Source organism: Struthio camelus, chromosome 17, assembly GCF_040807025.1.
Source record: "Struthio camelus isolate bStrCam1 chromosome 17, bStrCam1.hap1, whole genome shotgun sequence".
NCBI lineage: Eukaryota > Metazoa > Chordata > Aves > Struthioniformes > Struthionidae > Struthio > Struthio camelus.
Genome location: NC_090958.1, coordinates 20,985,617 through 21,008,822, shown reverse-complemented (window position 1 = coordinate 21,008,822; position 23,206 = coordinate 20,985,617). Strand labels below are relative to the sequence as shown.

Here is a 23,206-nt window from a genome sequence, read left to right as displayed (position 1 = left end):
AGCACAGTAGCCCCTTTCCTTCTCTAAGTCTGACCATATGACCAGAGAAGCTAAAGCTAGACATGATCTTTCAGGCTGTCCTGTCTTTCTGCAGCAAGCATGCTGACTAGTTTCATCTTGCTTCAGTCAAAAATTCATTAATTAGTTATACCCTAACAGTAATTAGTTATCCAACTGCACATTCTAACTGGTGATCAAGGAGCAAAATCCTTCTGCTTATTGATCTACAGGATCACAGTCTCCCCTACTACCCTGTTCACACCCAAGACCTTCACTAACCAGGTGAGATGTGTTGTGCTGTCTCCAAGGGGTGCACCTATTGGGCCAGAGGGGGAGAAGGCGCACAGAACATGTACACAGAGGAAGGCAGGCCTATAACTAATATCATCTTTAAAAAAAAGGAGGGAGGGGGGGAACTAACAGGAATAGGTTGTTACAGGAAGAATGCAACATCCTCACCACAAAACTAATCAAGCTTCCACTGCCTTACATACAAATGACAAACAAACTGTGCATTTTTGCCAAAAACCATTTTCCATATGTATAGCTATAGGCAGAGGTAAAAGCCACAGAGAGAGGAGAGGAAAAAAAAAAAAGCAGCTATGAATGCCAAAGAAATGAGGTTAAAAACCCACAACACTCCATCCCCTCCCCCTCCTCATGCCAACCTCTCATCTACAATCCAACACAAGAGAGACAACAGACAAACAGCAAGAGGTCATCTTCAAAGGGCTGGTTGCCAAGGGAGGCCAGTGCAAAGAGAGCAGGCATGTCCCCATCAAAGTTCAGCAGCTGCCAGAGCCGAGAGCCACAGAGGTGCAGCTTCCCCTGGGCTGCAGTGAAATTCAGAGATGGAGGATAGTGCTGGAGCTGCCCTAGCTGGCAATATGAAACGGGTGGCTTTGTGTTTTGCAACAAGGAAAGAAGAACAAGAGAAAAGGGTTGTGATATTCTAATCCTTCTCTCCACCCATTTTCGCATTTCAGATACTTGAACTATTGTTTAGGCTCAAGATATATCCTGCTGAATCACTACAGCAGAAGACAGGAGGCAGAACCAAAGATGAACTTTGTGCTAAGTTCAAAATTAAAACTTTGGCTCAGTGATTGCAAGTGGAACAGAGATGGAAAAGATACAGCAGATAACGCACAGTGGTTACTTCTCACAGAAAACACAAACACACCTTCATAGTCAGAGCTTGGGAGGCTGCCCCACAATAAAAAACAGCCTGCAAACATTACCCAGTAACACATATGTCATTTCTCCTGGACAAAGCGAGGGACAGTAACACAGACTCCTAGCCTACTTGCACCATTTGCATAAAAATATTATAAGTCAGCTTACAAACAGCCGCAGACTGGTTTTATCAGGCCTTGCCAGCATACTGTTCAGTGGAACCATATTCAAAAAGCTGGTCAGTGCTTGTGAGCCAATACACGCTCCACACTGCTACCTGCCTCGAAGAGAACGTCTCATCTTCTCGACATCCATATGACTTAGCTTGTTACTACATTGGAGTGTGGTAGCCTTCGTTTTTAAGCTTGCTAGAACATGGACACAGAACAACCCAGCAGTTTTAATTTTTCCTTTATACAATTTTGTATATAGTAATTTAAGATAGTTATGACTAGAAGCAAAAACGAAGAGATAACTCTGTAAAAATGCAGAGATGACACCCTGCTCTGAAATATTCTGGGTCAGGAAGACAGCATAAATGGGATCTCAACGGCAATCCCATATAGATGGGGACACAGTATTTTAAAACTGTCACTTTACCACGAGTCTTTTGATCTTTGGTATATTCTTAGAGCTTTAGCTCTTTGGATTAAAGGAGCACATGAGACTCATGTAAAAATTAAATTCCTAGTCCTTAAATATAGGGAAAGAAGTTGCAAATGCAAGCAGCAAAGTCTAACAGATTAAGTAAAATCAGAAAGTAAATATGAATCAACATTGTTCCATTAGGCAAAAAAAAAATCACAAACTCAAATTCTGATTTTTGTAATTCCCAGAAGACAACAGCCACTCTGTTCCAGAAAAATGACCTGTCAACCTCCCCAGGCAAGTGATTTAGTTAGCCTACAGAACTTTAAAATACAATTGTTGAATTATCAGGTAATGGTAGAACAGAAATAATTTCATTATATTTACCTCCACCTCATACACAGAAAATCCTCCCCAAAACACACACACGAGAAGCAGCTGACGCTTGCTAAGGAGTAAAAGACACACTTCTACAGTGTGCATTTTGGACAGAGAGCAGCATAAAGTTTCAGGCGACTTCAGTACATGGTGGTAGCTTGAGCAAAAATACAAAAGGTACAGAGTTACATGGCCTGAACAAATAGCCTAGGCTGCAACACAACTGTTGATGGGAAGGAATGTTTCAATATTTAGAAAATTCTTGATCACCAGCTTGACTGAAAGTCAGTCTGGAAGTATCACCAAGGAAGCAAAAGACACGTTAGACCTGCATTCTGTTAGCCAACATGAAAAAAGGTTTTCAAGGCCAAAATATAATATTTAATATGCCTAAAGAGGCACTCTGTTTCTGAGGTCAGCACGTGAATGAATCTCTGAATACTTGCATAAAGGCTCCTTCAAGATTCTATAAACTGCACTATCTACAGATAACAAAAGATCCTTCAGTCTGTGCCTCGGAAGATGCTCTCAAAGTTTTTGAATATGATGGAAGTATTGACGCCCTCTACTATGGCAACGCACACTAGACAGAAACATGGAAAATCTGTATTCTGTGTTAGGCTAACGTGTTTGCAAAAGTTAACTAAAACAAGTAAGCCTTTGTCAGCAATCTTAAATTCAGTACATGAGAGCCACACCACCACTGGAGAGTTACAGGAGACAGAAAACCAAAGTGATGTTGAAAACCTTAAGTATTGGATTCAATTCAGAATTTTAGATCTCTAAGACCAGTGCACAGACCAGGGAATTTGTTCCTGCACTCATAGCAGAACCAACCTTCTTCACCTGGCCCACACGACACAATGACCAAACATCTGTGGAATTGTGGTGCTTACCTGGATATTTGTTATCATGTCTTCAATATACCGAGTACCCCAGAGAAGAGAGAAGTGAAACATTCTAGACCAGCTCTGCTTCCTTCTGTGAACATTCACAGCATGGAGTTTTTTTTTTTCCCCCCCAGAGAATAAGCCATCTCTTTGAGATCGTGCTTCAAAGAGGCATTTCAGTGCTGGTGGTGAAATAGCGATTTCTCCATTTCCAGAACAAGTCACATGTCCCCGAACCACAGGCCCAACAGAGCTCAGATTCTCATGTCTGTCCAGGCTACCCACTGCTCAGGGAAGATTTTCCAGCATCCAATCTCCCTTCCACGTTCTCTCTCACTTGCCCACCCTACACCGCATTATTTCTAAGGAATAATCTATTCCTCTGTCCTAATTTAAAACTATCAGCTCTGTGTACTCTTTCCAGTCTTTCCCCAATCCACCCCCACAAAAAACTCCCTAGCCCTCAAACTCCCTAGTTCAGACTCAGTTTATTGCAAATCCCGTCATACATGTCTCTTGTGAAATAAGAGGAAGAAAAATATTAAAATCAACTATGAGTATTACTTTTAACTACACATTTTCCTTCATTACGTTGCTACAAGGTTAAACTGTTTTGGACACATCTTCCCCCACGTTTCTTACCTTTGCATCCACTTCTGTGAAGCTTAACGTTAAGTTTTCTAGGTTTATAAGTAGGTGACTTGAGGATAACGATCATATTCTTGTACTGTATTTTATCATAAATTACAAAGTACTCTCTCTCTCTACATTTTACTTTAGCTTATATTGAAGCAAACAAGAAATGCTCTAGAACAGTATCTATGACATTTTAAATAATCTGAAGATACAGAGTTCAATCTTAAATCATTTTTCAAAGTTTACCTTTTGGTCAGCTTGTGCTTACATTTCATTGTGTATTATTCCAGGATGGCTTAAAGTCAAACAACGAGAGCACACAGGTCACTTCAATTTTACAGAAGTTCTGTTTCAAACTGCGGCTGTCACATGCTTCTTCGTTTCCCAGTTCTCCCACTTCATCGTGCTCCAAATTCTCCTTAACTTTCCTCCCCTAGACCTATCACTTGACCTCATTTTCAGTTTGGACAGCCTCATATACTTCAGTGGATTTGTTTTTAATTCATTACTTCTGTCCATTTGAAATCATTTTAAAGTGTAAGTAAAATTGCACTTCAGAGGGAAAGGAGCCAACTATTTCTGGAAGCCCAGGTCTCCAAACAGGTACAGCCTCCTATTTGTTTCTAGGATGTCTGCCCTTCAGTCAACATCATCAAGTCCTCAAGAAATTACTCCACAGCCTCCTTCATGCCCTGCCCCTGCTGTGCACACACGTTCACTGGGCAAAGTCCAAGCATCACAGTTTTAAATGCAGTTCCTCTGTCAGAGCCAGTATCATAACCGATACCAGCACAGTCTCTCCAAACTACATAAAACAGAAACGCAGGTTAAGTCAAAGCCTCTGCTGCAGTTAAATGAGAAGAAACTCTTAGAACAGGCTGTAAGGCAAGAACAGAATCTCCTTGGTCAGGCAACTTCACCGTGATACTTCAGCCTATCTCACAGCAGGAAGCCGATACATCCCTCAGCTCCCACTGACATCCCCTTCGGCCCTACACGTCTGGGGTTCTCCCAAGGCCAGTCCACTTCGGAGCCCCCACTGTCAGCAATGCAGCTTTCGGGAAGATACTGGCCATGCTCTGTCACATCTTCTCTTTTTACCAGACAATTCTTTTGAGACAACGTGTGCCCAGGAACACACGCACACTTTTCTTGTGCTGCTGCCACGCTCCACGTGGGGAGAACTGACGGTTTGGTGACTGGATTTAACCCTACCGGAGGATGGTGGTGGCTGGATTTCTGCTGCAACTAAATCTTCTCCCATTAAGACTGTACGGAAGTCATTCCTTTCTCCTTCTGCTTTAGTTCCTCATTCACAAGATAGGGAAAACACACCCCTGCCCACAGAGCAATTCAGTACTTTCAAAAAACATAGTGGCCTGTATTGGAACATATAAATTTACTGCAAAGAGTTGTTCCTGAAAACAGATGAAAGATTAATGCTTTTTTTTTCATAATAGAAAATATCCAGCACACTAGGTTCTCCACTTCAAATGGAGTGAGAAGCAACTACACTATTTCCAAAGTCTTCCATTTACAAGGATTTAGTGAATACTGAAACATGCTATATTCTGAGATGGAAAGAAACACTCAAATTCACCCAAAACAAAAATAAATGCCCTTCTTAAAAACAGCCACCTGGTGGCAGCCTGTGGCTTCAGTCCTATTGTTCCCAGTGGCAACTGGCAACCATTTTGAAGGGGATTAGCTCTACGCTGAGTCACCGCTGAAGAATGCTCTGTAGTAGGGAGTAAAAAGATTGACTTTAAAATAAAAAGCCATTCTTAATTCTAATGTAGCACATCACAGAAAACGTCACTGCCAATATTCTCATTTCACATAGTGAAATTCTTCTTCCCTCTTTCAGCCTCAGTTTGCTTTATTTTGCACAGCAAGCCAATAACCAAGTTAGATGTAAACCACAGGTCTCCACAACTTGGTCCAGGGCACTATTCAAAACACCTCACCAGCAGACAAGGCACATGTGCAGCTTCGCTCACAGTCTATACTTTGATATCTTGAACAAAAATGTTATTCTGTACTCAAGAAATTATTGACCCGTCTCTCTTTTCCATCTTTCAAAGTCAATTATAGAAACTTAACACCCGGTGCCTAAAGGACTCATTTTATATTACTTGAAGTCAAACTAGTAATAACGTAAGTTTCTGAAAGTCTGGAGATACCTGACACGTTTCCCTTTCATTACAAAGGGGTTAATTCCCTGATCTCAGAGCAAAATCCAAACTAACTTAAAATACAAAACTACAACTTGCAAAATAATACAGCTTTCCTGAGCTGCTCCTCTAACATTTTATTAATGTACATGCTTATCATATTACTGCATCTCTAGGCATGGAAAAAAAAGCAAGAGTACCAGTAGTTTTTAAAACTTAAAAATAAACATTTGGAACAGCAATGTCAGAGAAAACTATTTGGACAAAAAAAAGCTTATGTAATTTTATCTAAAACTTGATATAGGAGCCTTAATGTTCCTATAAATGTTTCTCAGTTTAAGTGCCAGATTTAAGATAGCCCATTCAGCCTTAATTCATATACTTGTGCTTCTGTATTTCAGGATACAAAGATAGTTTTTCCTCCATCCTTTCCCTGCCCCTTCCTGGATTCCTCCTTTCTATGGCCACTAACCCATGGCCTAATCTCTCCTTGAGATTCAGCTTCTGTTTCCTCTCCCCACCCTCCTTTTTTTAAACCAACCCCTGTAGCTCTAGCATACAGCCCCTGATAATAAATCCAGCAGAGCTTATTGGCGTAGGTTAGTGCTGTATATCTCCTGCTGGCACACCTCACCACGGAGGTATGCCTCACTGATTGGGAAATTAATGGTGCAAACTGTACTCCAAGAACGCAGCAGCGCAGGGTGAATGAGCGCTGTCTGCAGAACTTCTCCCTCACACGCTACAGAAATTGGACAGTGCGCAGTGAATGAGGTAAGATACTATGAGAAAAGAAAATACAGTTTTGCGGTTAAAGCAGCTGAACGTTTCCCAAGATATTGGATTGCTTCCCCTGCCACAGAGTTCCTATGTGATGTTGGGCAAGTCATAAAAACAGCCATACAGGGCGTGACCAAAAATCCAACCAGCACAGTATCCTGTCTCCAGCAGTAGCCAACTGCAGCAGTTGAGAGGAGAATAGGAGAAGCAGAACAGATACACAATGATCCTTTCTCTGGTACAGCCTCTGAATTAGGGCTATCAGTGATTCAAAGACTTCCAGAGCTGAGCCTTCACCTAGATGCATTACTTACTATTAAACGTAATGGTCTATGTTCCACAAGTTTGCCTAATCCCTTTTGGAAGATGCTTATACTTTTGGTTTTTTACCATATCCTTTGGCCAGAGTTCCACAAATTACCATATATAAAATGTACTTTCTTTTGGTAGTTTTAAAGCTATTCCATGAATTTCACTGAGTACACTCTGATAGCTCCTACATTGTAAGGAATAGCCAATAATTGTTCCATAATCACTGTCTCCACCTCAGACTTTATGCATATTCTCTCACCAACAGCCTCCTTTCCAAGCTGATACAATTCAGTCCTTTTTTTGTGGGTGTCATTCCACTACCCGACGAGGCTGAACACTTCACCGTGTGGTCTTCCTGTTCTTTCTCTAGTCTGTTCTTCCCCTAGTCTCCCTTCCCAGTGTAAAACTGCAGGGACTAGAACCGTGCACAGCGTTCAAGCTTCTGGAGGCCAGTGGTGCCTATGAGGTCTTCTGTTCTGCTCTGTACTCCTTTCCTGGTAATTCCAACATGCTCATGAAATTTTCAGTGCTGCTTGCACCAAAATTAGCATTTTCAGAAAACACTTTATCCATAGGAAGGAAAGGAAATCTCAGCCACAACTTTGAGAAGCCTTTTATGATCCCTCCTGGCTCCCATTGGTGCATGCTTCTGGATTGCATTGCAGTTAGCCAAGATCCTTCCAGAGATCAGCACTGATCCCACGGTATACACACAGTTGTGATTTGTTAGGGAGAATCCCTTCAACTGTGATCCTTACGTGACACGTTCATCCAGAGAGACACACAGAGCAGGGTCTGCAGAAAATCTGAGACATGCCAAAATACAACTAAGGTCAATGGGATCTGTGCCTAAACTTAGAATAAGCAAAAAAGGTTAGCCATTCTGAAAAAAAATAACCACGCTCAAAATTACATCTTTGTCCTGTAGCTAGGGAACTGCTGATTTTTGTCCTTAATCCTTAAATAAATGTTGATGCTCTATTTTAAAAAATGCAAATAAGAGTCCCTTCATTTGATCAGGCATTTTGAAAACAGATTAATTAAATGTCTATAGAAGGATAAAATGTATTAGGATCACTCAAAGAAAAGCCCTCTCCCACCCACCAAGAAAAGAGCTGTGCGAGAAGAGTTGGGGTTAGGATGCTCTGGTGACTGTCATGTCACATACAGCCTCAGTCATTTAATTAATAGTAGACAAAACTATTTACCATCAATCTTCAGATAGATTACATAGTTGAAACAACCTATAAGGTATTTTAATTTCTTATTAGTACCTAATATCACAAGATAGCATTGCCTTTTGTTCAGTGAGCTTCAAACCATCATAGGTACTATAGTACTAAAAGCATCACTGGCGTCAAATCTGCCTCTTACTGACAGAAGGAGGAGTAATTTCAGGCCCAGAAGCCTCCAGTTAGAAAAGTTTTCATGACATTAAGGAGTCAGCATCTTAGTCCCACCATTCTTAGAGCGCTGACAGCCCAGTCCTGGCATTCGCCTCTCCACTTAACACGCTTACCCAGACTAACAAGAGCTTGCTGCACGAGATCCATCACCACTGAGTCACGAACTTCATTAAATCCCAGCACAAGCAATCAGTTTATATTGTGCACTGTAGACACCTGTATGCTAGTACTTCAGCTGATAAGCTCCTCTTTCTAACCTCTCCCAACCCAGAAGAAAAAAGCCAAGATCTCCACCATGTTTAATATTGTGTTAGACATTAAGGATGCAGTTTCATTTTCAGCCTAAATCAATTTGTGAGCATGCTGCTCCTTAGTGGGACAACTAAATTTCCACGTTCCTAGCCACGTACTACTGCAACACTCCTAGCATCAGCAGTAGTTGGCATACTGCCACGCTGTGTGTTGGACATTGCTGAATAACTAATCCTAAGGAAAAAAAATTATAAAATATTTATTTTCTTAACCAGCTCATGATCTAACTCAAGTATTACTTCTAAAACAAGGAAGTCAGCAGCAATACCTCATAAAGGACAAACCAAGGACACGGCTGTGGCAACAGGGCTTTAGATCAACTGCAAGTGAGCACAAACCAATACTTAAGACATTGGTCAGTGTTTTGATAGCCACTGCTGGCAAGATCACGGCAACTGCCTGATAATCTGAAAATATTCTTCTGTAGCATCTTAATTGCATGCAAGCATTTCTTGTGGCCTATGCAGTTTCAAATGCAAGAGTCAGTCTATGAAAAACAAAAAGGAAGCAAAGGATAATCCGAGAAAGGAGTCCGGAAAAAAAAGGGTGGAACACCACCACACAAAACACTCCTCACCCTCCTCTTTGAGCCTGAGTAGTCTATTTTGTGACAAAGTTTTCTTAAGGTCTCAGAGCTGGATGCTCAGTGACCCCCGCCCTTCACACCTACAGAACAGACACCAGCACAAACAGAACAGAAAGCATGGATCTGCCGCAGCTGCAGAAAGAGCCTATGTCTCAATGCCTTTTCAGTGCAGGTGAAGGCAACCAGGAAAAGCCATTCTCCTAATGCAAACAAGTCATAGCAAGGTCAAATTGTACTTCCACAAGCACTGCACTCAAACTTAAACTAGAGTCTGAGAAATAACGTCACCAGGCCTCATGACAGCTTGAGAATGAGAAAAAACCTGGGCAGCTTTGAAACACGTGGGCCGAGGGAGAGCAGGGGGAAGAAGTCCTTCCCTCTCTCCACTGATCATGCTACCTGAGGGGTCGTAAGTCAGCTTCCCCAGTATTTCTTAGCCATGCTTGAATCTGGTCCATCATAAACAGGCTAATAAATGAGAGAACATCACCTCCAGTCAAACTGGACAGAATTCCTGAGAAAAAAAATACAGCCATTTAGGTAAACTTCTGTTTTTATGAGGAGATGACAGACAGCATTCCTGGATTTGTAGCTGCAATATCATTGTTCAATAAAAAAATTACATTTTCTCTCTAATTAATAACCTCTTCCAGTTTCTTTAAACAACCTCCCAAACTGAAATGAACAAGTCAGGCACTATAGCTGGTAGTGGCACAGCTCAATTCTTATACAAGTTCTCTCAAGCTGGAGTCAGAGCCAAACCTGTTCAAGGTCGAACTCATCCACTCACTACCATCTGATCAGCTTCCTTTTCATTCACAAGTACAGCAATGGCTACAATATGCCAATCAAGACAAAAGATGGCTTCACAGGGAACATCTTATAGAGGAAAAAGTTACATCAGCCTAACGCTCCTTTGTGCAAAGAGCTCTGAACTTTAACAGCGACTAAAGTCGATGCAGCTGCTGCACAGAATTAAAAAGAGACAGAAAGAACAATTACTTCCTGGCAACATTTTTTCCCTACAGCTCAAAAAGAGATCAGCGGAACTTGAGCTGAACAATGAGAGAGAGATTTACGCTTCTTCCTTCCATTCACCTTAGTGAGCAATTTAACTAGGCACCTGCCAGATATGCCAACGTAAACCGTCGTTCTAGAGCTCAGAGGACAGCACACCTTGCTCTTGCATTGAGATGCACCAACGCTCTCTTGTTCTCCAAAAATAAGGATAAGGAGAACGTCATATTACGCAACAAACCCCACAAGGCCCTCAAAACCAGAACAGATCTTCCCTTTGCTCTCTCAAACTCAGACAAGCAATCGTCGAACTAATTATCAGACTGAAAAGCCTGTGGAAAGGCTCTTAGATATTAGCATATACTAACAGAAAGTCCTAAGCCATAAGACTGGATGTGTACACTGCAGAACTTTCACCATGTGTTTGCTCTAAATCTTACACCCTTTCACAGGTATCTGCTACTGGCTTTTGCCAGAGAGAGTCAATGGAACAGATGAATTTTTAGGTTGACTTGGTATGGCAGTTGTGTTAATTCATTTGGTTGCGTGCATCAAAAGGCCATGGATGCTGCTGACAGAAGTGGCAGTGCAAATTCAGGAAGTCAGATAAAAGCATTTTTTCATTCTATTCCTTACGAGAAGCAAAAGTATGGGGATGCTGCAATAATGGTAGAACCATTCAATGCTTCCTTTTCTGTGGGTGGAAAGACCTCTGCTTTATCAACTACTGTCTATACAACAGACTGGAACAGCCTGTACCCCATACATCTGATGAGACTCCAAAAAATGAAAATATTTTGAAGCGGATGTGTAAGTTCCCAGAAAGTCACGGTAACTGCTAGGATTCCCATCCCAGAATTTCTCTCTAGCCTCTCCATATCATGAGGGGAAGAAGCCTGAAGCAGTAACAAAAGTACATGTCAGAGCCCATCTCAGAGCTCTGTAAGATGTGCAAATTTCCTGGTGCCTCAAGGTTTGGTAACTAGAAACCAAAATCAGCATATTTCAATTGTATTGAAGCTCATTCCTCTAGTGTCAAAGATCAAATCAGTCACATCTGTAGAGGAAGCAGGGCAGAAGAGAGGTTCAAGGGGGTGGTGGAGAGGGAAGAAGTTTTGATGCCAAGCAGCAAAATGGGGACACTTCCACATGAGAAGATAGGAACCCCAGTATCATCCTAGATACTCCACAATAAAGCAGATCCAGCCCTTTTTGAGCTAGCACTTCTTATTGAAGTAATAAACTGATTTAGCAGACCATAAATATAGCTTCAACCTGGGAATGAAGCATGAAAGCCAACAATATGCACAGCATCCTCTCTATCATGACATATTTTCAGATTTCGGTATCATAATTCCGGGTACTAAACTGCGCTGTAGCGTCTCATGGCAATGGGGGAAGCAAAGCCTAGAAACAACTACTGTCGTTTCTAGCATCCTAGAATACATTTTGGGACTGAGATAATCTAATTAGCTCTTTCTTCTAAAACAATCAGTAAGTGAAACAATGCAGAATGATGAACAGTCATTTTTCACCTCCAGAGTTAACAGCTTACCAGAGACTAATGGGAGTAGCTCTCCCTCCCCTAGGGACTGTTTCAGGCTGTCACACAAACAGACCTTAAGTCTGCACCAGGAGCAGATGTACGCAGACTTTACTCATGATCCAAGTAGACAAGTTTGTTCTGCCTGAGTTCCAAGCATGTAAAAATTCAATGCAACTACATTAACAAATACATATTGCCTCTCTTCTAATACTTTCTCATTCAAGGTTAGCATCATGTCTACATGGTTACATAGCTTTACATAGCTTTTGGAGATCAGACTGTACTAGCTCATGTCATCTACAATACACGGCAGAGATATAACTCGGGGGGGGGGGAGACAAAGATGCATTATTGTGCTCTTCCTCACAATTCCACAACCCCTTTGAAAAGCTGTTTTCTATCCTTCACTATTATGATCAGAATAAAGGTTCAGAAACAGTTCTGTGGCAGTTTTGCAGCTGCAGCACATAAAGAGAATTGGAGTTTCTAAATGAGAAGACTGAAAACTTCCATCCCCACGTATCTGTTCCTGAAAAAACACACCTCTTCTTCCTCCCTTCTACAGATAGGAAGGAGGGGAACGATCCACTGTTTCATTCCCATTCAGTTTGTGCCTGAACAAATCTGTGCTTCTTGAAAATGAACAGGCTCACCACCTTCCTCTCTAGGTGTACCTTGCCTGTGCTCAACCTCTTCTCATACAAATCCCAGAAATCCTTAACTGGATTTCTCAAGAGCAAACAAAATAGTTTCCATTTTAATAAGGAAGGAAGCCTCAAAACAAGCATTCCTTCCTTTGCCATTTTCCTACTTCGTTCCACATGGACACCACAAGTGTGAGAATACCACATTTAGAGTTGTGCAGAGTAAAATATGGAAAACTGCAAGTTTGCAGTTATTTCAAAATGCTTAGACTGCCTGACATCCACAGACGTCTTCTGAATACTTGGGTATCCTTGCCCTACCCTCCACAGCACACGCTTCACCTCTCTAAACAAACAAGGACTGTCTTTGTGTCTTTGTTTAATTAAAAAAAAAAAAAAAGCAGAAGAAGAAGAAAAAAAAACACACAACCTGTCTCACAGGCTATGATTACATCAGCAAGAGCTTTCTCGTTTTCTCTATCAATCCTGCCTTACTCAGGCTTTGAAGAGCCTCTGTGTGCTGCTGCCATGCGCTTTGATCTTTCTATTTTATGCCCCAGGGCCCGCGCTGATAATATCTGCTTTGCCTGCACAGTTTTGGGCAATGAAGTAGCACCCATTCCTGCCCAAGAGCAGTTTTGTTAACACACTGAAGCAGCCTGCGTGCCCCTGTGACCCCATCGAGATCGACACAAAAACCCACACGCATTCAATGCACATACACTGCTTAAACAACTTTTGGACAAACTACATTTCTCCTCCTGTTAGGAAGTGGTTGAATGTGACAATTTATTGTTAGTCTTTCAACTACATAAAGTAAAGTTACTGTATATCACCTACAGAATCCAGAAACTCAGATTTCTGCATTCTTGTTGCTCCAAACTCTATTCGGTTAAGGATATTTAATAATAATACTGAAACTCGTCAAATTCTCTATTCACATAGAGGTGGGGAATATCCTCAGCACCCAAGTGTGTCAATTACTACAACTTGTCCTTCATGGCAAATAGACTGGAGGGTTTTTTTTAATTCTTTCCCTTGCAAAGCCATGCAGAAAGACCTCCACTGCACACAGGGAGCCAGGCAGCTCCCGTTTCCAACCAAGGATCTAACACAGGCAGCAGAATCTTGAAAAAATAAAATGAAGTCCCGAAAACGTCTGTTTTGGGGCCCTTTACTTTTACTTCTGCCATGGCACTACAGCTCGCCTTTCTAGAAAATGACTGTGCCAGGTGTGGGTTATAAGTGAAGATTTGCAGTGACAGCTCTGGGATGAAGCCAGATCATCTCTTCTGAGGTTCTTAGGCCTATCTTGCTACACATACACACACCAAAAGCGTTAAACGTGAAAGCAAGGAAGTACAGGTATTGATATGCAAACATTCTGACAGCACCCTCCATACAATTCATAAGCCAGCATAAGACCTAGAGGAAAATTCCGCCTATTTTAGCGACTGAATTCTTGACAGTGGCAGGTTCAGAAAAAAGACAGAGGTAGGAAGCAACACAGTGAAGTGCTAAGTGGTGGGAAATAAATCTGGAAATCCTACTAACAGCCAAGTGTCGAATCCTGAAATGAGTAAACATAAAGGTACAAGATTATCGCAAGTAGTTTAAAGAAGTTTAAGCAGGAATTTGATGTTCTGACATACAGCACAATCGCCATCTGCCCAGCAGGAACAACTATGAACCATACCCAGAGATGGTGGTAGGCACCACGCACACAGGGCTTACAGACCCACTTGTGTGAAGGGCAGGGACGAGTTAAATAAGCTCAGGTAAGAATTAGATGTAAAGCAGCTTTCCTCATTCCCCCAAGAGACCCCACCCCTTTGGGTGCAGCACCATGCAATTTCCCCTCAGTTTTTGAGGCAGATTAGGATTTGACAGAGCCCTGGCTGAGAACCAATGAAAATAAATTCTTTCCTGAAGTAAAAAGCAGAGAGAAGGCTTTCCAGCACAAAACAGACAGATATAGCCAAGCGTTTTAATGTCACCTCCTCACTGGCTGGTGGGTAAACTGCTTTTGATTGTCCCTTTAATAGTTCCAATTGCCAAAGTGAAGAATTTCTTTTCCACAGCTTCATATATTAGTGACAACGGTATCTCTCAGATTCAGACCTTCCCCCAAAACAGCATACAAATAATTTCAAGAAATGCTTACTAGAAAGTAAGTAAAACCAGAGGGCAGCTTGAGTCAATCTAACTCTACTGCTGGCAGGGGCAGGACACAGCAAGTGTACTGGAGCTCAGCTTGCGTCGAGTTCCATCTATGAAGAGATCTGCTTTTAAGAAGCCATATAAAGCCTTTTCATTCATAGTTATGTAGCATGCTGCATGCAGCAGAGGAAAAGGCTTCCCGCCCTGTAGTTAGCAACGTGAGGTCCCCCAGTTTGATTTGAGCTGTCCAAGCCAGGGCCACTGTCCTATCAGCTGTTGCACAGCTAAGCTGAGAGTTTACCATCCCCAAGATATGGTGTCAGGTTGGGGTCTTCGCATGCTCTATCAAACTGGAAAAAAAAAATATATCTGAAAACTCTAGAAACATACACTGCTCAAAAGCATTTGACTCCTTCCACCACTCAGCAGAGACGAATCTTTCTATCAGGGCTGCAGCTGTGCACACCTCACTGACAGAGGCAGCCCAGGACCTTCAACAGGAGCCCTAAGTCTGGCCTATCTGCCTTTGTGGGAAAGGATGTTTTAATCTGCAATTCCTGCAACCTGTCCAAAGCCAAGATTTTGCCAAGAATTAACCAGTGTTTAAGGAATTTCAAAAACAAAGACTTCACACCAAGACAGCCAAAGCTAGCACAAAAGCAGCCCTGACCTGCTCTGCTGTCTCACACTGCCTTTGCAGACGGCCGCCCGCTCCCTAGCTAAGCCCACTGCAAACCACTGAACTGCAACCCCATTCCAGGTTTTACGCTTAGCCGCTCCTCCCAGGACTTCAAAGGAAAAGTATTTTTGTACAGCCCAGCAAGGAGTGTAAACTGCCCAGCTGCTTCCAAAGCAAGATGATTTAACTCTTAAGTAACCAACACGCTATACCACCAGTAGGGGCTGCGTGCAAAGAGAGGTGGGGAAAAGTGTTTCATTGGGAGCCTAAAAATCAAGTCTGTCATGCTACAAGAGTTAATGACCCATCTGAAAAGTGACATACCCAATAGTCACCTTTCTGTCTCCCCTCATTCTTTTGTCTTTCCTTTTTTTTTTTTTGGAGGGGGGGGTGGGGAGGGTGGGGGGGACTTGAACATCTAAAAAGAGTTCATGACATGTACATGGATATTTTCTGTAAAGCTTCTGAATTGAGCTTAAATGGCTACCAAGACTCCACTGCTCCCAATAATGCAAATAGTAAGCCATAGATATCCCAATACCATCTCAGGCTGGACCCTGAAAGGATCCCAGAAATTCAGCACTTCAATGCAAACGCCAGGGAATTAAATACCCCCTTGAGCTCCCACTTACTCTCACAGTAGCGAGCAGCAGGAAAGCATGCTTCATCACAAAAAGGAACTTAAGTAACTCATTGCAGCAAATACAAAAATGGCCTGGCTGTCCTCATACTGGGAGGCAACCATAAAGGTAAAGGAAGACACTAAATGAAGCTCTTCTCATTGAAGAATGGGACTGATACAGCGTCTCTTTGTCAGCTCTGTGGATATGCGAGTGCAGTCCTCTGCTGCTCTTATTCTGAGCAGGGCTCTCCCCCTGATGTTTGAGTTTCTGTGCTCTGCAGCCACTTCCCCATCACTCGGAGCTGATAACGGGCAGACTACCACCCGCTGCTTCTTGCGCTCCCTTGGCTCTCAGTTTTGTTTCAGGCCAAAATGGTCCACAGCCAACTCTATACAAATATGGATAACCAGCCATCAATAACAGAGACCCCAGAAAGGCCCTCTTCCATATGTAGCTGGTGATGCGTAAGCTTTGATCTCAAACAAGCCACTTGATTTTGTCTGACATTAGCATCTTCACTCAGGTATTTCAGGTAGAGAATCTTGCAAAACTCACCAGGATTTATTGGATCCAAACTTACTTTTGCCAAGCTATTAAACAACAGAGGTTGTGTATTGCCTACAGACAAAACTCTTGCTTACGTTGAGGCTGTCCATACTGGGTTTTTTCAGTTATGCTTTTATTTTACACTTTTTTTTGTACAGGAGCTTGACTTGTGTATTTGTATAATGTTACAGGTAAACTAAAGTAATGTCTTCTTTTCTAAGGCACATCTGTATTCAAAACTCTCAAAACTCAGGTGGATCAGTTGCCAAAGCCTACAGCCAGATTACACCACAGGGTAAGGTATCTCTGCATTTTGAGTTTGGATGTTTTACTTTTGCAATCACTTTCTTTCTCTCCTACACCTAGCTTACACTTCAAGCAACTGCCATCTCAGTTACAACACGTAGATTTAAAGCTAGGGGTTGCTTGGGATAAACCTAACTCCCCTTGCTTTGTCAGGTGCTCTACCAGATCTTCAATATGGCAAAGGAGTTTTTCTGCATGGTGTTGCGGGGGCTTAAGCAGGTAAGTCCCTTCCTGCAAAGGGTAAGAGGAGAGCATATGCTACAGCACGAACCCTAGTGGTGCATCACTGCATCTGTGCATCGCAACAGCTGCACAGTCTCCAGCGCAGGCACGAGCAGTCCTTAGAGCACAGTATTCATTGCTTATAATCCTCCAGATTATGATGAGTGAATGCAAGCTATTCAGAATGTGTTATGACTAATCATAATAACAAGGATGTAGAATTTGCTACAGTAAATAATTATATGCCTATTTGCTTCCCATATTGCCCTCTGTCTGGTGAGATAAAAAATTTTTCCTTTCTTCTCCCTTCTCTTCAGCAGCCTCATCTCTTTGGAGTATAGTCCCAAAGCTTTAAGAGCAGGACAGAATGATGACTGGGGAAGTCAGGGGTGTACATGTGGAAAGCATAAGCAATAAAACACCAAGGGGTGTGTGCACGTTAAATGCACACACCTTGGGTGTGCTAAGGAATGAAGTATAGCAGAGTGCCTTTGCCCCAGACCTGCGTTTGCTGAAAGGCAGCACAGTCTCAGGTTCTGTTTCTAAAACTATTAGAACCTTAAACATTCAGCCCACTTGCTGCACCCTCCGATTTTTCTAGGCACTGAATTATTTTTTCCAATAACACATCAGCAGCTAGGTGATTGCAGTAGAGAGGCTGATGTTCTGGTACTGTTCTGGCACAGGGCACTGGGGGGGGGGGGTGTCCTTGTGCATTGCTGACTCAAATTTTCTGGTCGAAATGGAGACACGTGTGACCTGTGTAAGTTTTCCAATACATAAAGCTGTCGTAAGTATGCTTCTATAATTCAATATGGCCATTGTCTTCAGGACCTTTTGAAAGCAGATTATTGGGAGTAACAAATTTGGTTACTGCCAGAATGAGATGCGGCTAGCCTTAGGTGAAGTTACATCAACTCAATAAGCCCAACTATAATGGATGTTTGTGCTAATAGTTGGCACATATCAGCTGCAGGGATTCAGATTCTGTGCTAGCTGCTTTAAGGAGAAAACTGCTTGATTTTGCAATAAAAACGGCAAAGGCAACCTAAATACTTTGGACTGTTGGAGAGAAGTTTGCTCAGTTGCTTCTTAGACCTTGGCAAAACTTTCATATGCAAAAGCCTTCAGGTGAAGGATTCACACTGTATTATATACATTTTTCACTCTGAACAGATTCTCTCATTTTTCTTTCCTCCTGTCACTTTTATCTCCATGCAAATAAGTGCCATGCAGGAAAAAGTAATACAAGTCTTCAATAACAACATTCTCTTTTCAGCTGTGTAACCAATATATTAAAAAGTGGTAATATATATTTTTAAAGCACACATTTGAAAAGAAAGAAACCAAGGCAATACTTTTCTACATAACGTATAACTAAACCATAGCGCTCACTGCTGTAGATATTGTGGCAGACAAATGTACAATTGGTTTCAAAAGCTGTTAGACAGATCCATGGAGAGGGGGACAATGCAAAGTTACTAAACACAGGTAGAACTGTGGCAGGATGCAGCAACTAGTTCAAAAAATATCCAGACCACTGACTGTTAAATACCTTTCCCAAGCAATCACGTTGTTGGCTAGTTGTCCGAAAGTGCACTGGGATAGATGGTCCTTCAGTTTTATTCATCATATTCCATATTTCAGGGAACACACCATCCCTTCACCCCAGAAATATGAAAATCAGCTAACGTGATGATACAACGTCTAGCAACAGTTTTACAGATATACCTTCAAACTTCATCTAAACAGGAAGGCAAGGAAAAGTCATGATCACATCCACTGTACCATGAAAGCCCCAAAACAGCAACCTGAATGCCAAAGGCTCGTCACAGTCCTGTTAGTAGAGAGACATAGGCCCCAGCTGGAGACAGAGGCCAGACCCAGCATGCTTCAGTCTGGGATGAGAACAGTCCTCCTCTGCAGATACGCTTGTACCAGGCTTGCAAGCAGAAGTAACAGCCCCGTTGGTCTTGTGCTCAGCAAATAACTTATATGTAGAAGGGGAAGGAAATGGGGAGACTGCTATCCTAACATGCTTCCACTGGTCCAGCGAGAGAGGGCCTCTGACACCAGCGAGAGAAATTTAGTTGTAAAACCAGAGGAATTTGACAAATAGACCAACACCTTTGGTTGTGTTTCTTTTAACTAAAGACAAAGAAGAGAAATTTACATTTTTCTTCAGGAACTTTTCCAAAACAATCTTTTGGCCAGTTCAGAAATAGCGACCAGTAGTCAAAGTTAGAAAATAATTAGTGTGTGGGGTTTTGTTTTGTTTTTTAAAAAAGAAGTTGTCTATGTATTTAGCATACAGCCTACTGAGAAGCAAGAGACTCCGTGACAGGATAGGCGCTAGGTCCACAACGATGTGGGTTTTACTATAAAGAAAAAAATTAATGTTGCAAAGTTAAAGACTGTCATAACTGAAGAAAACCCATACAATTCTGATCCTCTGTGAACATTCCCTGTGATAAAATTATCAATTTCATTATAATATTTTTTAAGAGACCTATCTTGGTGCGCAAGATGGAGGGACAAAGGAATTAAGTCAGAGGTGCATATTTATTGCGTATAAGAACTATAAGAACTCCTCCTTATTTGACTGTAAGTTGAAAATTTACATATGTCAAAGACAATTCTATGCCAATACAAAATCAGCTGAAGACCATCCTCAGTATATCTGAATCATAAGGCTGTCTAAATAGCTCCTTCATAGATTGCCTCTACAAAAGGCAGTTGATCTTAAAAAGCAACTTGCACTGGACCATAAGGAGGTAACAGCCAATTCACATTATTCAGGTTTTTGAATCCCAGCTCAAAATATTTAATGCTACAGCTTCTGGATTACTGCATAACAACCTAGCTAAGGTTTGTAAAAGCTGCACCACTCACTGGCAGAGTTTGAAGAGGAAATGCTCAACAGTTAGACCCTAAAATTCAAATAATTTTTTCCAAGAGAGCACCTGGATGGCTTTGGCCAAACCCCTACAGCAGGTTTGCTCAGTAGATAAACCAGAGATAAGCGAGTGGAGCAGGATCACAAAAAACACACTTGTTGTTTGAGACACATTGATGTTACGACTGAGAGCTATAAGAGAAAGCAAGTCCCAGGGAATTTGGATATCACGCAGTAACGCTTGCAGCTGAATGCCAAGCACCATGCTGAAGAAGAATCCTCATGCTCCAAGCCTTATCAGCTCTGAATTGGCAGACAAGACAGAATCCCAAATATTTGATAAGGCAACAAGATATCATCATTACCTAGAAGCAGCATTAGGTTTACATGGGCAGTATTTACAAATGGATTGATTTTTATAGATGCAAAAACAGCATTCAAGATAAGCAGTTTGACATGGTTTACTGAGGCAAGGGGGTGAGTCAGGCCCCAAAAAGCCATTTAGTCATATTTTAAAAGTTAAAAGACTTTATATTTAATGGGGGGGGGGGGGTGGAAATGAAGCTCTGACTTTGTCAACAATTCCTTTTTAGAAATTTCTTTCATCCAAGTGGCAGCTGAAAATCTCATATTACAATTTCAGAAACATGGTTTGGGCAAATAGGTAATGGAGAAGGGGGGGGCAGGCAATCACTGCATATCACAAGATTTGCAATAACATGAAGCAATGACGTGATTTCAGCAGAGGATTCTACGACATGGGCTACAAAACTATCAGACAGAAGAAGTTCCGTATGCTAACGGTCTTAAACACTGCTGCAGCTGTCTATTTATGTAGGAGGAGATCCATTCTTTATGCAATACTATAGCAAAAAGTAAATCCTACTGTAACTTTGAGACACGCATGCCCAAAGAGCTAGCTTTTCAATCTGCTTTATTTGAATTTTAATTCCCCTCGTCAAATCCCTCACTGTGACTATAAGCCTTTATGAAGGGCACAGAACTGATTTCCAAAGCAGCACTACTCAGAAAAGGTAAGGTTTCTTGATACAAGAACCACCGACCCTAGTTTCTGTCTACACCCTGTCTGGAATATAACTTATCTGTAAAATACTGGAACACAGCAGAAATCTATAATATCATAATGAAGGATAACCATGACTCAGCCTTCAGTAATTATTCCATGCATGACATGCACAATAGGGTTGGGCTAAGAATGCCAAGATTTTAAAATAACTTGTCATTTCCCTTCAGCATCCTTTTACATCTGGTCCATGTCAAAGGACCAGAGATAAGACATTATATTAAAAATGCCATTTAAAGAGGATCCCATATAAGAAATTCTCCTTCTTGTCTCCACTGCACTTCTGTGCCTAGATGTAATGCAGGCAACTAGTTTATACCAGACACATCCCGACTGCATAAAACTACAAGTATCACATTTCAAAACAAACTAAAGCTTCCTTCTCTCCATTCGCAAACAAAGTTCAACAAAGTCGAGATGAACTCTGAATTAGAGGTTTATTACTTTTTCCCTGTTTTCTACTCAACTGTTCAAGTAAAACACTTTAAACTATTGTTCATTTAAATTTGGCTCTCTAGAAGAGTGTAAGATAACCGATTCCTAGAAACTCTTCCCCAAATACACTGTTCCCTGTTCCAATACATCTCTGTATCGAGAATGTAAGTGATTTACAGCTTGGATTCTTTCAGTAAGTAGAACCTTTTATATAAAAATGTCTACAGGTATATTGAAGCACTGAAGAAATAAAATACCTTTGTGCTGGCTGTTTAGTCTCTTCCACACAGGTGAATCAAAAACTGTCATCTTATCTCAGAAACCAATTTTACCTCAGCACTTCTACACAAATCTGATGTGCTATTTCAGTGCTACGCCCTCCAAAGGGAGGCAGAAGGCAGACACCCAGGATTTACTCACCCTCTGCCAAGCTGGGGACCTGACCATTCATTCCATCAGAATATTCCCCTATGTACTACAGCACTTAATACTTTGTATTTATTACTGCACAACAGACATTGAAACTATAGAATCCTGTTTAAATTAGGGCACAAGAGCTCTGCCACAGACCCGTCCAAGAAAGACCTGTGCCATGGACTTTTTTTGGGTATAGTCCATTCTAAAGTGTGTGTGTTTTCTTTTTTAAAAAAAAAAAAAAAAAAAAAAGGAGATTGCTCAAGTACTCCAAGTTTCTATCTTCTGCAGATTTCCACAACAATGCAGACAGTAAGCCAAATCTTTTGGAAGGTTTTTGTTTTCATTTATTAATATAAACTTTATTTTCATCTCACGTCATAATCACAAGCAGCCTAAGGCTGGAGTACTCCCACAATTTAAACAAACAGAATGCACCCAGTACATATGGGGCAAAAGATTTAAAAAATTATGTTCTTCACTCATATAACAGGATTTAGGTTTTCATACTGCTGTCATACCAAGTTTGCCGTTTTTCCCCTTAGACACACTCCAACAATCCCTCAAGAAAAATTAAGATAGGTTTGAGGACACACCAGTGTTTGCTGCCCTGTAGAGAAATCGTTTCTGAAACGTCACACAGAAGTTCAGATAGTTTTTCAAGAATGGCAACAGTCATCTCTTATCTGAGCATGCCCCTCAGAGGCCCAAACGTAGCTCAAAAGAGCAAATTAAGGCACAGCTCTAAAGTTGAAGGCTACAACTGGAGTTTAGCTCATTCTGATTTCTTCTGCCCCAGACATTCATCACCATCACAAGCTTCCCATTTCCCTTCTCTCATCCTAAACAAACAACCTCAAGTTTTTCAGTCTTCCTTTCTTTTCAAACCTCTCTCACCTCTTCTCTGCTGCGTTGCATCTGAAGTCACTGCTTCTCTGGTCTATGTTCTGTCACATCATTTTGAACCTCACCTGTTCAAAGTCCACCTCGTTAACTTTAACCACAGGCTCTCCCCACTACCAGAAGTGAAAAAGGAAGGACTTTATGTGCATTTTTCTCACTCCATGTCCATCTCTCCTCCTAAAAGTCTACCATTATCTCTTAATAATGGAGCAGCAGTCTACCGCTCCAGGATTCCACAGGAGAGCGCTCACCGCTCATTTGTCTGCTCACCGCTTAGCACTGCCTCAAAAACCCTTGCTCTCCCTCTTCATTCTGGACCCTTTTTGCAGTTTAAAAAAGTTGGTGCAACAACCCTGGCATTGCACTCGCTGCCAAACACTTCAAAACACTACTAACCACCAAAACTCACTTCAACGTCTGTTTTAGCTTTTTTCTACGTTCCAGTCCACTCCATGCAAACGTGCTACCGTTACAATCTCTTGCTGGTCTCTCT

General features: G+C 41.6%; 1 protein-coding gene across 6 annotated transcripts in view; it reads right to left on the bottom strand.

Annotated features, from left to right (window-relative positions):
• ZNRF3 (zinc and ring finger 3) overlaps window positions 1-23,206 on the bottom strand; it is a 120,664-nt gene that overhangs the window by 60,786 nt on the left and 36,672 nt on the right. The gene's annotated exons all lie outside the window — the stretch shown is intronic.